Below are 21,292 nucleotides of genomic sequence, written 5' to 3' on the forward strand. Positions count from 1 at the left end.
ACCAAGATGGATGGATACCAAAATGGATTTATACCAAGAGAAGGGAAGCGCAGTAGAGGTCGGCAGAAAACCAGATGGGGCGATGAAGTTAGGAAATTTGCAGGCGCGAGTTGGAATACGCTAGCGCAAGACAAGGGTAATTGGAGATCACAGGGAGAGGCCTCCGTCCTGCAGTGCACATAAAATATAGGCTGATGGCTTTTAGCATCTTCGAAGCGTCGGCATTTAGTAATAATCTCGTTGACTGTCGGAAGAGTCTTTAAACACGATCAGGTTAAACGCATCATCCGCGACCCCTTTAAGCACGTGCGCGACCTTATCAACTTCTGCTATCTTGGCGTCAACCTTCCGGCAAAGGGTCAGCACATCCTGAATGTACGTCAAGTACGACTCGGTAGGCGTCTGCACATGCGAGGCAAGTTCTTGCTTGGCAGCACGCTGGCAGCCGGCAGGTTGGCCAAACAACTCGCGAAGTTTAGTCTTACATACGCTCCAGCTTGTGAGCTCATCTTCGTTGTTACCGAACCAGGCCTTCACCGTTCCCTTTAGATGAAATATGACATTCGCCAATATCATGGTCGGGTTCCACCTGTAATGTGCGCTTACGCATTCCTAGAGTCTAATCCAATTGTCGACATCTTCGCCAGCAGTGCCGGAAAAGGTCCCAGGGTCACGGGCTGGAGCCAGGACGACAGTTGGCATGGCGGCCGCCGCTAACGCAGTTTCACCGCTGGTAGACATGCCTATAGTGGCGACTTGGCGACCGCTGCGGAGCTCCGTCTTGCGTTATATACCGAGCACTTCCACCAAGATGTTACGGGGAGGCAAACACAACATGAAAACGTATTTACAGTATATATACAAGGTGATCAAGCGCTCAACCATATGGCCGAGAGCGCGTGCCAGATCATCAGCATCTTCTTCATCGATGCTCCTCTAGAGACATCATACCGTGACAGTATTGCCGCGAGACAGAAGACCGGCACCGAAGCAGAGGTCAGCATTAAGCCGGCACCGAAGAAGAGGAGGTAGAGGTTGCTCCTCGCCATCTTGGCTGGTTGCTGCTACGCCTGTGCTACTCGCCTATTTTGTAAATATTTGTAAATATACGTTTTTGCGCAATATTTTTTGGTGGAGGTGCTGGGTACGCTGCCTCTTCATCCCCATCACCGAAGCACGGAACTCCGAAGTGGTCGCCGCGTTGTTCCCTCGGTGATGGCCACTGAAGCACGCACCGCGCCGGAACCTACCGTGCAGCAGCCGTCCCCACCGTCTGTCATCTTATCGCTTCCGCAAGATCCGCGCACATTCTCTGGCACAGATAACGTGGACGTCGAGGACTGGATTTCATGGTGTGAGCGTGTCAGCAAACAGAACAGATGGGACGATGCGCGTATGCTGGCAAATGTGATATTTTATGTGAAAGAACCGCGCGCGTCTGGTACGAGACGCATGAACACGATCTGACCAGCTGGGACGTTTGCAAAGAAAAACTGAATGACTTGTTCGGCAAGCCCTTGGGTCGTCAACTAGCTGCTAAAAAAGAACTTGTATCCCGTGCGCAGTCATCTACTGAATCATAAATTTCGTACATTCAGGATATTCTAGCGCTTTGCCGTAAAGTTGACGGTAAGATGTCCGAAGCGGACAAGGTCGGACACGTACTCAAAGGAATCGCCGATGACGCATTCAACCTCTTAGTATTCAGGAACTGCGCCACCGTGGATGCTATTGTGACAGAGTGTCGGCGATTCGAACAAGCTAAATCCTGCTATATCACCCATCAATTCACCAGGCTCCCCAATACTGCCGCATCGTCATCATGTGAGGAACCACTACCTACGTTACAATCGCCGGTTTCGAACACTTTGCCACGGATCATTTGTCGAGAACTAGAAGCAATGTCACCAGCCCCTCTCGTGCCCGATGTCTCGACTGCCAACCAGCCTATGGTTTCATTGATTCAGGCCGTGGTTCGACAGGAGGTCGCGAACTTGGGACTCTCCTCTGTGTGCGCTGTTCGCGTGCCACCAGTCGCACCAGTCACACCACCAGTTCCACCAGTCGCGCCGCGCAACCAGCCATTTTACTCGCGATACCGCAATCCCGCTGAGTGGAGGACGTCGGATGATCGCCCAATATGTTTCGCGTTGCTCTCGAGTTGGGCATATTGCGCGACACTGCTGGAGCCGTCAGACTTCACCGACTGGCTGGAGCACCCGGAACCCTCGTCCTGAAGGCTACTCCCGTACAACATCGTCGCGCTCTCCACCGACTGACACGCGCCCGACGTCGACACTCGCACCGACGTGTACAGCAGGTCACCATCGCCTCGCGATCGCCGATGTCGCTCGCCACAAGCCCGCCGATTCCCATTGCCGCAAGCCCGCTGTTTCCCGTCGCCTGCCAACTCTGGACGCTACACATCGGAAAACTAACGAGTGCAGCACCCGGAGGTGACGCTGCATTCTCGACCCTGGCTCAAAATCCTCGTCTGACAGTTCCTACCCGCTTTAATTTGCTCGATGGTGTTAGTGTTACGGCCCTTATCGACACTGGTGCACAGATCTCGGTCATGAGCTCTAGTCTTCGTGAGAAGCTGAAGAAAGTCCTGACACCCGCCGTGCTACGTACAGTGAGAGTTGCCGATGGAAGCACACCTACAATTGTTGGAACGTGTACTGCCCGCGTCATCTGGCCATAGGACAAGTGCTGAGTTTCTTGTGCTTGAGCAGTGCCCATACGACGTGATCTTGGGCATTGACGTTTTGTCGACACATTCAGCCTTCGTCGACTGCGGCACCGGTGTCCTGCAACTCGAACTCCCTTCTGCCCCAGAGACTCTTCCTGCTAAACCTACGCAACTGTGTTCTTCAGAGTACGTGCGATTACCGCCCCAATCCACTACTTATGTTGTTTTGACGCGCTCTCCTGCTGTCGCTGACGGGGATTACGTTGCATCCCCTATTACTGACGTTCTCTTGGCACACAATGTGACCCTACCCCACACGGTTGTCGAGATTGTCAACAACGAAGCTTAGCTGCCTGTGCTCAACTTTGGCTTATCCGCCCGTGCCCTACCATTCGGAATTGCGCTTGCAACGTTGGCATCCCTCAACGACTGTCAAATATCCACGCTAACATCTGAGGCGACTTTGAGTCCGACGTGCTCAGCAGGATCCACCAGCTTGCCACAAGTGAATTCAACAAAATGATAGCCGCGGACCTTTCACCTGCGCAGGCTGATGAGCTCTGCCATGTGTTAACGTCGTACCAGGATGTTTTAAATGCAGAGCATTTCTTTAACTCACCTGTAGCGTGCGCCGTCCGTCCGCAACAGCTCGAGCACAGGTGCGTGCCTCTCCCCCACTCCTCCTCTCCCGCCTCACGCTTGCGGCACATGTGCAGCGCGCGAAGCGTCGTAGTTGAGTCGCGCTCCGGCGCTGCAAGCACCGTAGCAACAGCAGGTGCTGGCGTGATAGCGCGACCTCTCTCCACCCCCTCTCCCTCTAAGGCGCGCGCTAGGAATATAAAGCGCGTTGGCGCGGGCTCCACTCGTCAACTCCTGCGCTCTCTTCTCTTGCGTTCATCGGCGGTCGCAGTTGATAAGCGATGGAAGCAAGACCTTCAACTAGTACCTCGACGCAATCCAACATCAGCGCCGAAGCACCAGTTCAAGACATCGTACCATCGTCTTCGTCCACGGCGGCAGAAGACAAGGTGGCGAGGTGGCGCGCTGCCGACGCCGAACTTCGTGAACGAGAAACCGCGGCCAGGCGTCAACATCGACAAGCGGATCCCGAGCAGCGTGCACGAGAAGCCGTGGGCAGGCGTCAGCGTCGGGCCGCGGACCCTTCGAGTCGAGAACGACACGCGGCTGCGACACGTCAGCGTCGGGCCGCGGACCCCGGCGTACGGGAACGAGAGGAGGCGGCGAGCAAGCGTCGTCCTCTGGAGGCTGCCGCCGCCGCCGCGGAGCCCGTCGCCCCGGAGGGCGCTGGCGCGGAAGCCGTTGGGCAACGTCAACGGGACTTTGGGGGTGCCGACGCGCGCTTCAAACGCGAGTTCCTGGACCGGAGCTTCGGGCACAGTGATGCCAATAAAATAATAACAACTTTACGTTACCTACTTACGATTCTCTCTTCTCTCTCAACCGAGACCACCACCACCACACCAACAACACCAACACCACGGGGACCCCACTATGCTCTGCATTTACACGTGTCCCTCGCGCGGGGGCATGCGACGGAGCTTTTTGACCGCGACAACCGCCCACTTGGCCAGACAACGGTTGTCATGCACCGAATCGACACAGGCGATGCAAACCCTATTCATCGCCATCCGTATCGCGTTTCTGCTGCTGAACGGGCGATTATACAAACAGAAGTCGACAAGATGTCTGCAAAAGACATTATAGAACCTTCGTCTAGCCCATGGGCATCCCCAGTTGTGCTTGTCAAGAAAAAAGACGGCACCTGCCGTTTCTGTGTCGATTACTGACACCTGAACAAGATCACTAAGAAGGACGTATAACCGTTGCCACGCATATAGATGATGCCCTCGATTGCCTCCACGGAGCGAGTTATTTTTCGTCCATCGACCTGCGGTGTGGCTATTGGCAGGTTGCCGTAGATCCTATGGACCGCGAGAAGGCCGCTTTTGTGAGACCTGACGGGTTATACCAATTTAAAATTATGCCCTTCGGCCTATGCAATGCGCCAGCCACATTTGAGCGCATGATGGATTCGCTCCTTCGTGGCTTCAAATGGTCGACCTGCTTATGTTACCTAGATGACGTTATTGTTTTCTCAACGACATTTGACAGCCATATTCAGTGCCTGTCCGCCATTCTCCAAGTGTTCCGCAGCGCCGGTGTTCAGCTTAACTCAACCAAGTGCCACTTTGGTCGCCGCGAAATAACAGTGCTCGGCCACCTTGTTAATGGTGTAGGAATCCGACCTGACCCAGAAAAAATTCGCGCCGTGAAGCATTTGCCTGCCCCTTGCTCAACCAAAGACGTTCGCTTCTTCATTGGCTTATGTTCTTACTTTCGTCGCTTTGTCAAAAATTTCGCTGACATCGCCCGTCCGCTCACCGACCTTCTCAAGAAAGATGCGCCTTTCGTCTGGGGCCATGTAGAAGTTCATGCATTTTCTGCGCTTATCCGCCTTCTGACGACTTCTCCTCTGTTGGCGCACTTCGACCCATCTGCTCCTACGTAAGTTCGGACGGATGCCAGTGGATATGGAATCGGGGCCGTCCTTGCCCAGCGCCAGCATGGCCGTGACTGCGTCATAGCGTACGCCAGCCGCCTGCTCTCTGCCCCAGAGCGCAATTACTCAGTTACCGAGCGTGAATGCCTTGCCCTTGTGTGGACAATCTCCAAATTTCGGCCATACCTCTTTGGCCGCCCATTCACGGTAGTCACTGACCACCATGCGCTCTGCTGGCTTTCCTCGCTCAAAGATTCTACAGGCCGTCTCGGACGCTGGGCTTTGAGATTTCAAGAGTACTCGTTTTCCGTCATCCACAAGTCTGGCCAATTACATCAGGACGCGGACTGCCTGTCCCGTTATCCCGTGGATCCACCCGACCGCACCAACCCAGACACCGATGCCTGTGTCCGTTCTATATCTCAGTTAATTCATTTCGGCGATGAACAGCGGCGTGATCCGGCGTTACGTTCCATCATCAACCGTCTCAGTTCCGGGCCCCTTGACGAGTCACTCCGGATGTTCACCTTACATAATGGAACTTTATACCGCCACAGTGTATACTCCGAAGGCCCTGAACACTTGCTTGTGGTGCCCTCCCACATGCGTACTACTGTCCTATAGCAGCTTCACGACGAACCTACAGCAGGTCATCTTGGTGTAACGCGCACTTATGATCGCGTGCGGCGTCGTTTCTTTGGGCCTGGGCTTTATCGCTTCGTACAGAAGTATGTTGGCCGCTGCGAACATTGCCAGCGACGCAAGAGACAACCGACTCTTCCCGCCGGCCTTCTTCAGCCTATCGATGTCCCAGTCGAGCTGTTCTTCTGCGTCGGCCTCGATTTGCTCGGACCTTTCCCTACATCAGCATCAGGGAACAAATGGGTCGCTGTCGCGGCAGACTACGCCACGCGTTACGCTATTACGCGCGCACTTCCGACCAGCTGTGCTACCGATATTGCCGACTTCCTCCTTCACGATGTTATTCTGCATCACGGAGCGCCTCGTCAACTGCTCAACGATCGCGGTCCTTACTTCTTGTCCCGTGTCATCGATGACCTTCTACGCTCATGTTCCACGAAACACAGTCACCACCGCCTATCACCCTCAGACAAACGGCCTCACCGAACGTCTGAATCGCACCATAGCCGACATGATGTCCATGTACGTTTCCGCCGACCACCACGACTGGGATGCTACATTACCCTTTGTCTCATTTGCCTATAATTCGTCACGCCACGATACGGCAGGTTGTTCACCATTTTATCTTCTTTTTGGCCGGTAACCGACACTACCTATGGATACTTTACTACCAGCCGCTCCACGACAACTATCGGAGTACGCACAAGATGCCATCGAAAGGGCGCACGCTGCGCGACCGCCTTCAGATGTCGCAGAAGTCACAGAAGAACCGTTACGATTGCCGTCACAAGGATGTGTATTACGCTCCTGGATCCTTAGTGCTCCTCTGGTCGCCAACTCGACACGTTGGTCTCTCCGCGAAGCTTCTACCACGCTACCATGGTCCTTATCGCGTTGTGCGCGAAGTTACCGACGTGACATATGAGATTGCACCGGCACAGCCAATGTTATCTTCTGCGCCGCTCAAGACTGACGTAGTTTATGTTGCCCTGCTGAAGCCGTATCACCCGTCCGCTGATGCTGCTCTCTGACCTGCCCGGATGGTGCGCGTGTTTTCGCCCGGGGGGTAATGCCGCGAGACAGAAGAAGACCGGCACCGAAGCAGAGGTCAGCATTAAAGGGACACTAAAGAGAAACAGGAAGTTCAGCTGGCATAAAAGAGGGACCTTCAGGAATGCGTGCCGTTTTTGTTGGGCGCAAAAATATGAGTTATTAGCGGAGAAATTCGTAAACAAAGACCAAATATCTCTTCCTCAATTTCTCTCATCCCAGATTTGGCGCTGAAGGCAGTGTCGTCACAGATTTCATTGCTCTCAGCAAATCAGAATGCGCCATGATACGTCACCGCTTGCGTAAACGGCCGAGGGGCTGGATGCATCATGGCTGTATGCATGGTCGCTGCGTTTGCGTTCGCCGCGATGGATACCGTAGCTGCCGCTGAACCTTGCAACGAAGAGCTCGCCAGGAAAGCAGGACTGCATTTCAGCGATATTCAGTGAAACGGAGCGCGAAATGATCCTCTGTGCTCGAGCGGTAGGTGTTTCCGCGTGCGATGGCGGTGAGCCGCCGGCCGCGCCGGCGGAATGCAGAGCTTCGTTTTCGTCGACGGGAGGCGAAGCGTCCGGTCCGCCAGGCGACGATGTTCCTGACAGAACAAGCGTAGAAAGTTGTGCACGTACCCGGTATGGTTATTTCGTGGCTTTATTTAATGACATCAGCACACACCGAGCCGCCAGTTTGCTGCTGCAGGGGCACCGGTAGGAGGTTTGATGAAGGCCGCATTGAGGGAATAGCTGCTCGAGAAAGGACTGGCCTCTGGGGCACGCCAAGATACTTTCCAAGGGCAAGATTATACACATAATCCTAGGGCGAGAAATGCAGAGAGCACACCATCGGTTTCTCTGGCTCTTTTGCCGTTTTATCATCGGCAGAGCACTGAGCCATTGCGAACGCCGGGGAGCCGGGGCTCTCCGAGCGACGCCACATGAAAGGACACAATCGAGTCAACACTGCCGCTGCCCCTGATCAAGCGCCTTGGGTCATTTATACAGCCCTCAACACTACACACACGAGGCATTTTCTGGCTGTTTCCCGTGAAGTCAACGTTTTTCGAGCCACGCAACACGCAACCAAACACCGTAGAGCGGAACAGGCGCGCGCGACGATGCATTGACCAAAAACGAAACTACGAAACTATCACGGCCGCATGTATCGCCATGCCATTTTTTCTTATTTATTTAATTTTGTGCTAAACTTGTACTTCCACGCTTGAAACGGTTTAAAAAGTTGGCAAATGCTGTTTATGTACGTTTAAGGTGTATTTCATTTTGCATTTTATTAACAGCGATAAATCGCTCTCGACCAATCGCGACCGGCCTGCGTTTGTAATCTCCGACGTCACATCACGTAGTGCGGGAATTTCGAAGGGGCGTCAGCACCTATTCTTCAGTTTTTCGCTATTTTCTCGCTTATTAAACATCTGTTTGCAGTAAGAATGGTATGGCTGTGATCGTGAAAGGATAATCTACCATTTAAGCTCAAGTTCCGGTTTCTCGTTAGTGTCCCTTTAAGCCGCCACCGAAGAACAGGAGGTAGAGGTTGCTCCTCGCCATCTTGGCTGGTTGCTGCTACGCCTGTGCTACTCGCCCATTTTGTAAATATTTGTAAATATACGTTTTTGCGCAACAAATATGATTAATAAAAATCGGGCCCCTCGGTTCCCTTTCGTCGCGTTCACATAGATATATTGTCACAGACAAAAGAACAAAAGACTTCCGTCGACGCTATAGATCTTTTATAGAACTACTCTGGCACCTTCGTCGTTGTCTTCTTCGATGATCAACCCGACATGCCTAGCATGGAATTGCACCGAGTGGCTTTCAGTCGTGTCAAGATCGTGACATTACCCCCCTCCCTAGAAGCATCGTCTCGATGCGGAACATTTATGCACTGGGGGGGGGGGGGGTGCCACAGTGATACTGTTAAGGTATACGTAGATGGTGAGAGAGGTGTAGAGCTTTGCGGTCAGCGGGAGTAGTAAATCTTCAACCGAGTGACGTGAACGACATCGGACAGGCGTGGGCGTCGGGGACGGCGAGTGGTGCCTTCTACTTCAGGAATCACTTCGTATGTCACGTCGCCGAGTCGTTGAACGATCCTATAGGGTCCAAAGTAGCGGCGCAAAAGTTTCTCCGACCGACCACGCTAGCGGATCGGTGTCCACACCCATACTTTGTCACCAGGTTGATAAATGACGGCTCGGTGAGGAAGATTGTATCGGTTGGCGTCGTTGTGTTGTTGGTAGCGGATACGCATTCGTGTGAGCTGGCGCGCCTCTTCGGCGCATCGAGCGAATGCGGCAGCATCAGTGACAACATTACAACAGTGGGTTGGTAAAAGCATTGCGTCCAACGTTGTTACAGCTTCCCGGCCATGCACCAAGCGAAAAGGGGTGAAGCCGGCAGTTTCTTGAACGGCAGTATTATACGCAAACGTAACATATGGGAGAACGTCGTCCCAGTTTTTGTGGTCGACGTCAACATGCATGGAAATCATATCAGCGATCGTTTTGTTTAGCCTTTCTGTGAGCCCATTCGTCTGGGGATGGTAAGCAGTGGCTTTGCGGTGAACTGAACCACTGAGATGCATGATATCTTTCGTGAGCTGCGGTGTAAATGCTGTGCCCCGGTCGGTTATAACCACTGTCGGAGCAGCGTGGCGGAGCACGATGCCATGTACAAAGACGGTCGCAATATCATTAGCAGTGCCTCGTGGGAGAGCTCGGGTTTCAATGTAACGTGTAAGGTAGTCTGTGGCTACAGCAATCCAATGGTTACCAGCCCTCGACGTGGGGAATGGTCCACGCAAATCTATGCCGACTTGCTGAAAAGGGATCCGTGGAGGATCAACGGGATGGAGAAGTCCAGCGGGACGCACGGGTGGTGTTTTGCGTCTCTGGCAGTCGCGGCATGTCTTCACATATTGACGCGTGTGTTCTAGGCAGAAGACAACGACGATGGGGGGCATTTAACGGACTCCGTCTAGTGGGTCGGTGGGATTTGGCCGACGACGAAGTAGACGTGTCTCTGATCTGTTTTGCTTGAACTGGTTGTCTCGTTGTTCCTGAAGAACGTCTCCGAGTTTTCTCTTGGCGTTCTACCGCGACACTGGTGGAGGTGCTGGGTATTGACCACGCCTGATGCTACGGACTCCTTCTGGGAGTCATTCATCTAGCCCGGACGCATTGCCCCCAATTACAACCCCCGTGCATCGCTTCAGCCGTCGACTGCTAGGCCTTGCCCCGGAGTTCTCCCCTCTTCAACCACCTTTTTGTCGGAGCCCCACACATCTGGCAATGGCCGAAACCAGCCCACCGCAAGCACCCCAATGCAGCCGGTCTCCCAGTCAACAACAGGTAACCGTTCTTCATCCGCTGGTTCCCGATCGCTATCGCGGTGCAGAATTTGAAGAGATTGAAGACTGGCTTGACAAGTACGAGCGCGTCACACAGATGAACCAGTGGACCGAACAGCAAAAGCTCTCCCACGTCTATTTCGCCCTTGACGACAATGGCCGTACTTGGTACGAGAACCGCGAAGGTAGCCTAACGACATGGAATGACTTTCGGCAGAAAATCACCGATACTTTTGCAAGTGCCGACCAACGCGACCGCGCCCAGCAGTTGATGGTGCTACGGGTGCAAAAACCCAATGAGTCGGTCACAATGTTCGCCGAAGACATGGCCCGTCTCTTTCGTAGAGCCGACCCGAACATGACCGAGGATAGGAAGTTGCGTTACCTCATGCGAGGTGTAAAAGAGCAGTTGTTCGCGGGGCTTGTGCGGAATCCTCCAGTCACTGTCGCTGATTTCATCAAAGAGGCTACGGCTATTGAGTGGGCTCTTCATCAACGATGCAGGCAGTACGATCGACTGTCCACCAGCACCGTAATCAATGCCACCGCATTGACTCCAGAGTATCAGAGCCCCTTACGCGATTTGATCAGAGAGCTCGTCAGAGAAGAAATTCACAAGATTCTGACACCGACATTGGATAGCCCCGTCGCGTCAATCGCCGAAGTGGTCCGTGAAGAAATCCGGCAGGCGTTACCGGTAGCCGATCGTCCAGACCACCAGCGTCCCATGACTTACGCCGCCGCTGTCCGATGTCCGCCACCCGTTACAAGCACACCCCCGTACCACCAGCCTCCGACAGCCGCTCCTTGGTCGCCGCCGCAAGAGGCCTTCAGGCGCGCACCCGTGATGCTGCCGATGCAGTCAAACCGCCAGCCATCATTCGCCGCGCCTTGGTTCACGCCGCAAAACGACCCTATGAGACGGCCCCAATTTCGGAGATCCGACGCGTGGCGCACCGCCGATAACCGCCCTCTCTGTTTTAACTGCGGGGGTGCTGGCCATATTTCGCGCCATTGCTGGCATCGTGACACATCATTTCGACCTCTTCGTCCGTGGACTGATGGTCAGCGTGCAAATGGCGTCTCCATGCTACGCCGCAACGACGCTGATTTTCAGGGACCTCCCATAGCGCACCCGCATGACGAATCCGTGCGCAATGCTCGCTCCGATTTCAGCCGACGGTCGCGCTCCCCAACGCCTACACGCCAGATGCCTGCAGGACGTACTTTTGCCGACCTTCAAGGACGAAGGTCGCCCAGCCCCCGCCGGGGAAACTGAAGGCGGCGACCTCTGGGGGTAAGGTTGCAGGCCTGCCGCAAGACGATAAAAAGCCCCCAACTCGCCCGCTGCCGAACGCCGAGAAGCCTATAACCGACCCCGAAGAAATTGTGAGCGCCGACCTTGATGTTTTCGTTGATGGACAGCCAGTGACAGCGTTAGTCGACACTGGTGCTGACTTCTCTATAATAAGTCACGAACTCGCCCTCCGCCTGAAGAAAGTAAAGGACCTCACATAAGGACGGCAGGTGGCCACTTACTCATGCCTACTGGAAGTTGTACTGCAAGAATTAACATTGGAGATTCTTCTTTCGTGGCCGTTTTCATCGTGCTTCCTGCGTGCTGTAAAGATTTGATTATTGGAATGGATTTCCTAAGGGAATATGGCGCCGTTATTAACATCCCAGACCGCATGGTGACGTTTTATAAGAGCCCTAGTTTGGTCAATTGCTTATCGCCGCAACACAACTCATTTCGTTTAACAGAAGACGACGTCGTAATCCCACCTCGGTCATGTACCCTTGCTTCAGTGGCCTGTGACGTACCGTTTCATTGCGAAGGAGTTGCCGACCAAATAACCATTTTGTTGCTTACTCACGGTATCTCGGTTGCACGAGGAATTGTAAATGTCACCGACGGGCGCACGAACCTATTGCTAACAAACTTTAGCACTGAGAGACGGCACCTTCCAAAAGGCACGGCTGTGGCTTACTTTGACGGTGTTGTGGAAGTTCGCGGTTGCTCTTCACTACTCGAAGAAGCGCCTACACAAGACCCAGCTCCTGTACTTGACGTCAGCACTGTTTTGCCGCAGCATGACCGAGAACGGCTTCTTACGCTATTGGCCACGTTCAACGACTGCTTTTCGTCGACGTCAAGAGTCGGTCGGACGCCTCTAACAAGGCACCGAATAATTACAGAGGCTACGGCGAGACCGATTCACCAAAATCCTTATCGTGTGGCTCCCAGAGAACGTGAAGCCATACATCAACAGGTGACAAAAATGCTTGAAGACGACGTGATCCAACCATCAATGAGTCCCTGGGCATCCCCTGTAGTTCTAGTCAAGAAAAAAGACGGCAGCTTGCGTTTCTGTGTGGACTACCGAAAACTAAATCAGGTGACGAAGAAAGACTAGTACCCGCTTCCCTGTATCGACGATTCCCTCGACAGGCTTCGACACGCACGTTACTTCTCTTCAATGGACTTGAATAGCGGCTATTGGCAAAACGAGGTAGACCCCAGAGACCGTGAAAAGACTGCTTTTGTGACGCCAGACGGCCTATAGGAATTTAAGGTTTTGCCTTTCGGCTTGTGCTCTGCCCCTGCTACGTTCCAACGCCTCATGAATACTGTGCTTTCCGGTCTCAAGTGGAAAACCTGCTTAGTGTACCTCGACGACGTCATCGTGTTCTCCGCAACGTTTGAAGAACACCTCGAACGGCTTGAAGCGGTTCTGCAGTCCATACGATCCGCCGGCCTCACCCTGAAGCCAGAGAAGTGCCACTTTGGCTTTGCGGAATTACAGTTTCTTGGTCACGTCGTCAGCCACGCCGGTGTCCGCCCAGATCCTGAAAAAATTACCGCCGTCGCACAGTTTCCCGTACCATCCGATAAAAAGGCTGTCCGGCGGTTCCTCGGCCTCTGCGCCTATTACCGGCGGTTTATTGCAGACTTTGCTCATATTGCGTCGCCGTTAACTCGCCTCACGAGAGACGACGCGGCTTTTGTATGGGGCGACGAAGAGCAAGGGGCATTTAACGTCTTGCGGCAACGTCTCCAGACACCTCCAGTGCTTGCCCACTTTGATGAGACCGCTCCTACATCGCTCCATACGGATGCCAGCAATGTTGGATTGGGAGCTGTTCTTGTGCAATGGCAGGATAACACGGAAAGAGTGATTGCCTATGCAAGCAGAACGCTCTCACGCGCCGAGGCACATTATTCCACAACTGAGAAAGAATGCCTCGCCGTAGTATGGGCGCTTATGAAATTTCGCCCATATTTGTATGTTCTCAGCGACCACCATTCACTGTGTTGGTTGACTAACCTTAAAGATCCGTCTGGACGATTGGCGCGTTGGAGCCTAAGGCTGCAAGAGTTTGACATGACGGTCACGTACAAGTCAGGGAATCGACATACGGATGCTGACTGCCTCTCTCGGTCGCCGATAGAGTCGGCTTCGCCACTCGAAGAAGAAGATACAGCATTTCTGTGTGTTCTGGACACATCTGCCATCGCTCAATATCAACGGGACGACCCTGAGTTGCTTGCACTCATCAATTACTTAGAAGGAATATCTGCTAAAACACCTAGAGTTTTCGCAAGAGGATTGTCTTCGTTTTGTTTGCGGGCCAAAGTCCTTTACAAAAGAAACTTTTCTTCAACCGGGTCCCCCTACCTGCTCGTCATTCCTGCAGCTCTTCGTACGGAAGTACTTCAAGCCTGTCACAACGAGGTGACTTCTGGTCACTTAGGCTACACGCGAACATTGGGCAGAGTGCGGCAAAGCTACTACTGGCCGAGACATACCACCGCCGTGAAACATCACGTTCGCACTTGTCTTGACTGCCAGAGGCGCAAGTCGCCTCCGACGAAACCAGCCGGCCTCCTACAACCTGTCCAGGTTCCTCGAACACCATTCGATCAAATTGGTATGGTTATTTTGGGCCCATGTCCTACTTCTAGTGCAGGGAATCGCTTTGTTCTCGACGCAACCGACTATCTGACGCGGTACGCTGAAACAAAGGCCATCCAGAGAGGCACAGCAGCCGAGGTGGCGCGCTTTTTCATTGAGAATGTTGTGTTACGACACGGCTCACCCAGCGTCGTAATCACGGACCGAGGAACTGCATTCACGGCTGCACTTTTAGATCACGTCTTGCTGCTAAGTGGAACGGCTCATTGGAAGTCAACGGCCTACCATCCACAAACGAACGGACTGACAGAGCGTCTTAACAAAACAATGGAAGACATGCTTTCAATGTACGTGGATGTCGATCATAAAAATTGGGATGACAACCTTCCTTATATCACGTTTGCGTACAACACGGCGAAACAAGAGACGACGCGCATGACTCCGTTCAGCCTTGTTCATGGCCGGGATGTACGAACGATGTTGGATGCAATGCTTCCACACGAATTTGACGACACTGATACGGACGCCGATATGTTTACGCAACGCGCCGAAGAGGCTCGGCAGCTCGCGCGCTTACGGATCTGCCAGCAGCAAGACTGCGACGCAGGCCGCTATGATGCTCACCGTAGAACCGTAACCTATGAAGTCGGCGACCGAGTGTGGGTTTGGACACCCACACGGAAACGAGGCCTCTCCGAGAAGCTGTTAAGGCGATACTTCGGCCCATATCGAGTATTGCGGCGACTCAGTGATGTAACATACGAGGTCGTCCCCGATAGTCCACACTGTACGCGGCGTCGCCCGCACCGTCCTGAACTTGTGCATGTTGTACGCATGAAGCCGTATGTGAGCGAATGACTCTGCGCGCGACCCTCCCTTCCGCAAGTGACATTTCTCGTCTAGCATCGGGACGATGCTCTTCTAGGGAGGGACAAATGACGCGTGTGTTCTAGGCAGAAGACCACGACGATGGGGGGCATTTAACGGACTCCGTCTAGTGGGTCGGTGGGATTTGGCCGACGACGAAGTAGACGTGTCTCTGATCTGTTTTGCTTGAACTGGTTGTCTCGTTGTTCCTGAAGAACGTCTCCGAGTCTTCTATGGCGTTGTACCGCGACAATATTGCTTGACGTCACGGCGAAGGTTAGGCCAGAAGTACTTTTGGCGTATGCGTGAGAACGTCCATGCGAATCCCAAGTGGCCCGAAGATGGCTCGTCATGAGAGGCACGCAGGATGTCTTCACGTAGTGCGGACGGCACTACAAGGAGGCAGGAGGTTGCGGTTGAGTGAAAACCCAATTTGTAGAGGACGCCATCGCGGAGAAAATACTAAGATAACGTTGGGGCGAACATACGAGGTGGCTCTCGTAGACGGTTCTCAAGGTAGTCGATGAGAGGCCGGAGTTCTGAATCATCGCGCTGTTGCTTGCTGATGTCTGACACTGTGACAATGGAAAGAAATGCGTCCTCTTCATCAATATCGAATGGCGACGGTTGAATTGGAGCACGCTACAGGCAGTCGGTGTCAGTGTGTTTACGCCCGGACTTGAACACGATCGTCATGTCGTATTCTTGCAAGCGAAGACTCCAGCGTGCGAGACGGCCAGAGGGATCCTTCAGATTGACGACCCAGCACAAGGAATGGTGATCTGTCACAACTCGAAACTATCGGCCGTACAAATATGGGCGGAACTTAGCAATTGCCCACACAACAGCCAAGCATTCCTTCTCCGTAGTCGAATAGTTCCTTTCAGCTGGAGACAAAGTGTGGCTTGCGTACGCAATGAAGCGCTCGGCTCCATCTTGCCACTGTACGAGGACGGCACCAAGGCCAACGTTGCTGGCATCCATGTGCAACTCGGTGTCACTGTCTTCGTCAAAGTGTCCTAGAACTGGAGGTGTTTGCAGACGTTTCTGGAGTTCACAGAAGGCCTCTTGCTGGTCCTGCTCCCAGACAAACGGAACATTATCCTTTGTTAGCCGCTGCAAAGGTTCGGCTATCCTTGAAAAGTTAGCCACGAAGCGTCTATAATATGCGCAAAATCCTAGAAAACGGCGGAGTTCGTGTTTGTTCGCAGGTGTAGGAAACGAAGCAACAGCAATGGTTTTGTCGGGGTCTGGTCGAATGCCTGCGTAGCTGACAACATGGCGTAAAAATTTGAGTTCGTCATACCCGAAATGGCATTTTTCAGGCTTTAAGGACAGGCCAGCAGCACGAATTGCGTGAAGAACTGCTTGTAAGCGCTGTAGGTGCTGCTCAAAAGTGTCAGAAAACACAACAATATCATCTAAATAGACAAGGCATGACTGCCACTTGAGACCTGATAGTGCCGAGTCCATCATGCGCTGAAAGGTAGCAGGCGCAGAGCACAATCCGAAAGGAAGGACCTCGAATTCGTAGAGTCCGTCAGGCGTAATAAAGGCGGTTTTCTCACGGTCACCGTCATCAACCTCTATTTGCCAGTAGCCGCTGCGTAGGTCCATCGATGAGAAGTATCGGGCATGTCGAAGGTGGTCCAAAGAATCGTCGATGCGGGCAAGCGGATAAACGTCTTTCTTCGTAACGTTGTTAAGCTTGCGATAGTCCACACTAAACGCATTGTACCGTCTTTCTTTTTCACCAGAACTATAGGTGACGCCCATGGACTGGTGGAGGGCTGTATGATGTCGTCGGTAAGCATTTGTTGGACTTGATTGCGGATGGCGTCTTGCTCTTTACGAGAAACACGGTAGTCACGTTGGCGCACGGGTCTTTCATCGAAGTTTGTAATAATTCGGTGTTTCACAATAGGCGTTTGGTTGACCTTCGATGTTAAAGCGAAACAGTCCGCAAAAGACTGTAAAAAGCTCCGAATGCTAGCTAGCTTGTTGTCCACCTGATAATTTTGAATTCACATCAATCTTGCTGCTGGCCGGTACGTCACAGGTAGCATCTGCACCATTCTGTCCTACAGTTAAACAAGCAGGATTGTCACTGACTGGCTCCAAATAGGCGATGGCAGTTCGTGGGGCGAAGTGCTGGTATTCATGACTGAAATTAGTCAATAAAACCTGAGCACTCCGTGACGACAGCTGCAAGATGCCGCGAGCTACGCAAACCTGTCGAGCCAACAAGACGGACAGATTGTCTTCAGCGATTCCGAGATGGGGAGGATCGTCGTCTGTTTCCACAGTGATCAACGTAGTACTCCATGGTGGCAAAGTAGCGCAGTCACCAGAAACACGTAACACCGTGGACTGTGGGTGATAGTCGTCCGAATGAGTTGCATGTTCGCTGGAAAAAGTGACAGGCAACTCGCGAAGGTTTATGATTGCCCCGTACTCTAAAAGAAAGTCCATACCGAGAATGACCTGCCTAGAGCACTCTATCAGTATAATAAATGAAGCGACAAACGTGGCCTCACGAATACGTACCCTCGCAGTGCATTTGCCGGTCGGTGTGAGAACATGACCGCCGGCTGTACGGAGCTTAGGTCCGGGCCACGGTGTCGTCACCTTGCGAAGTGCAGTAGCCAGTTGTCCGCTCAGAACAGAATAATCGGCACCAGTATCGACAAGAGCGGTTACCGGGTGGTTATCTACAGAAACGAGTATGTCGGCTGAAACAGGTTTACGGTTTTCGAATGAAGGTGCCGAAGGTACACAGTCGTCGTTGTCGTCATCGTCATCGTTATCGTCGTCGGTGACGTCGTCGTTGGGGTGTCGCAGCGGAGGATCTTTCGAAGTGGGTTGTACAGCAGCCCCACCCCCGAGGTCGCTGTTCTTAGTTTCCCCGACTTGGGCTCGTGGGCCGGTTGCCGACAGAAGCGGAGAACGTAGTGTAGCGACTAGGTGACGCCGATCGTCGAGGAGGTGGTGATCGTGACTGGCGCCTCTGTGGAGACGGGGATCTGCTCGTTGGCCGGGACTGTTCAAACGGTGGGAACTGCGCGTACGGCGACGAATCTCGACTGGCGAGATATTGCTGGATTTCTCTCGGGCGCTCTCCCTCACGTGGGCGACGAGCGCCGGGGTGACATCCCTGGAGTCCTATTCGTCGGTTGTAGCAGGCACGGTACAAGTGGCCCGCTTCGCCACAGTGGAAGCAGAGTGGCTGATAGTCAGGTGTGCGCCACACGTCTGACTTTCGCGTATTGATTCGGGGGCTTGTGGACTCGTACATATTTGTATGCGAAGTTTGAGCCTGGAAATGGCGCAGCGGTTCTTCAGAAGAAGGCAGGTTATGGTGGTTCACGGGTTGCGCAGGTAGCCTCACTGATTGCGCATAAGTCAGTACAGGGGCGGCTTCAGGTCGGGTTTGCACGAATGACTGTGCCGCCTGGCGGACTTCTTCGCGGATGATATCTGTGAGGGACGTTGCGGTCGGCTGAAAACGCACTCCCTGTAGTCGATCGAGCTCCTCCCGCACGACACTACGCACAAGCTCTCGAAGCGCATCGGTGTCACAGGGCAACGAGAGAGATTGAGATGCTGATGCCAGGGTGATTTGGCGATCGTAGACCGAGGAGCGTTGCTGAAGGGCTCGCTCCATTGTTGTCGCCTCACTGACAAACTCAGCTACTGTAGCTGGAGGCCTTCGCATTAGTCCTGCAAACAGCTGCTCTTTCACTGCTCGCATCAGCAAGGGGACCTTCTTCGCCTCTGTCATGTCAGGGTCACCACGCTTGAAAAGCCGCGACATGTCCTCTACAAACATGGCTACGCTTTCATTAGGCTTTTGAACCCTACTCTGAAGGGCTTGCTCTGCTCGCTCTTTTCTTGCGGGACTGCTGTACGTATCACGTATCTGCCGTTGAAATTCAAGCCAGGTGGTGATGGGTGGCTCGTGGTTAGCGAACCATGTTCGGGCAGAGTCCTCTAGGGCTAAGTACACGCGCCTTAGCTTCTTCCGTTCATCCCAATCATTAACCTCGGCCACACGATCGAAGTCATCGAGCCAATCTTCCACGTCCTCAAAAGGCTCACCATGGAAAGGCCGCGGCCCTTGGGGCGTGTGGAGAACCAGCGACGCAGGAGGCTGTCCCGTACCGTATGCCTCCTGTGTCTGGGTTGCGGTTGTGGTCGACATCCTCGGCAGATCTTGAAGGCCGTATTCCGGAGGTAGTCTTTGAAGCCGTCGGCTTTTGTGTAGGTGGTCCGCTTCCAGATCCTGGGGGTCAGAGTACATAGACGCGTACCCAGCAACTCCACCAGTTTGTCAGACAAAACAACAAAAGACTTCCGTCGACGCTATAGATCTTTTATAGAACTACTCTGGCACCTTCGTCGTTGTCTTCTTCGATGATCAACCCGACATGCCTAGCATGGAATTGCACCGAGTGGCTTTCAGTTGTGTCAAGGTCGTGGCTATATATATATATATATATATATGCTGTATGCCTGATTACAAAGTAAGACATGCCGTTTGCCTTCAATTGTGAACCAGGAGTTCTGTGTTTACGCCACGCAATTTTCCGACCATCGAGAGGTATACAGCTTAGCTGTGAAACATTTTCTTCCCAACCAAGTATGCTTCACATTACGCAGATGTCAAGCGTAGTTGAATCTGCTTGCATTTTTTCGTTTGGGCATCAACTGATGAAGAGCCCTTGTCGAAATGTTCCCTTCAGCGACAATTCTTGTTCTGCCACTGATAACCCGTGTTTTCTTCTAGTTCAATATGCATAAGTGCACTTGTTGATTATGTCGCTGCCGCTGCTGTTTTGTCGCATGTGTAGACGAGGAGGCGAGGATCCCTGAAGCTGCTAGCACGGTCTTTCTGTGTCCCTTTTTGCAATATTTTTGCTGGCAATGAATATCAATTGTTTGACTGAAGTTTTCAATCAATAAGGCAAGCCTCAGCGACTAGCATGCGCTCCGCTAAGGGGACTTCTGTTCGTCTCTTTTGAGGTGTCAATGACTCTGAAGAATCGGTGGTGAAGTACTCGGTTCTCACTTTGGTAACAACATCCCTGGAAGGCTACTGAAATACCTTGAAGAATAATAATCCACTGATGCATAAGGAAAGGGAAGACAGCACGTCCATTAAGCCTGCATACCCTACATGTATGAACAGATCATAATTTAACAATAATCTGTCCGTCTCCGCCCGGAGCAATATGACTGTCATCCTTAAGTTATCCAGCAGCCAGCATCTGCATTGTTATTACATTACAGCTTTAAAAAATTTCAGCACCAGCCGATCCTGTGTTGCCGGGACTTGCCGCCGGAGCTAAGCCGAAAGCAGAAGCTGGAGATGAAGATGCTGGCAGCCAGGTGCGTATTTATATAGTAATAATAATATAATTATAAGTTTATTTGACCATCACATCATACATGATGATGCAGGGGGACCGAAGTAAATGCCGTCTTTCAACAGCTTGACAGAGCAACGGCCCCCCTTTTTGGCAGCAGCATACAAATTTAAGTGACGCAAGAAGAAGATACACAGAAAATAAACACTGCTCACGGCGGTCGCACTGCACTACAGAACATTATATAAACATGTTACATAAAGGCTGCATCTGGCACATTAATTTTGAAAAAGAATAAAGCCATACACACATGGCAAAAGAAATAAAGGATTCTAATAGTTTACACAATGCAATGACATGACAAAGACAATTTAAAAAAACATAGGAATAGCATCCAGTAGCACCATAATTCTGTAAAGCGACTGGGCTTTCGTTGCATAAAGAAATAAACAAGAAAAGTTTGGGAAAGAAAGTAAGCCAACAGTGTCTGAATTGTGAAAACCATGTGTTGTTCGAAATGATTTAATTTCCCACATGTCCTTATTTTTGTTTTGTAGTTTTTTTCGCGCGTTTTCAGGCGAGGAAGATTTTGAATAAAAGATGTTTTATTTAAATGTTCTTGTTTAAGTGTTGCATGTGCATGTGTTTGTATCATGTTCTGATTGTTGACACTTGCAATGATGTGTTTTCAAGCGAAGCTTGCATTGGGGGCCCAAGTTTCGGTGGCGTTTTAGTGGTCGCGCCAAAAAAGAACCGCATGCTCCCGCAGTAGAGCAGTGGTCGCACGTGCGCCGGATCACGTGACGCGCGCGGCCAATCAGGGTCGTTTGGTGTGTTGCGGGGAAGGAAATGAAGGGGGTTGGCGCGCGCTCCG

This window comes from Dermacentor silvarum, chromosome 3 (genome assembly GCF_013339745.2).
Source record: "Dermacentor silvarum isolate Dsil-2018 chromosome 3, BIME_Dsil_1.4, whole genome shotgun sequence".
Classification (NCBI taxonomy): Eukaryota; Metazoa; Arthropoda; class Arachnida; order Ixodida; family Ixodidae; genus Dermacentor; species Dermacentor silvarum.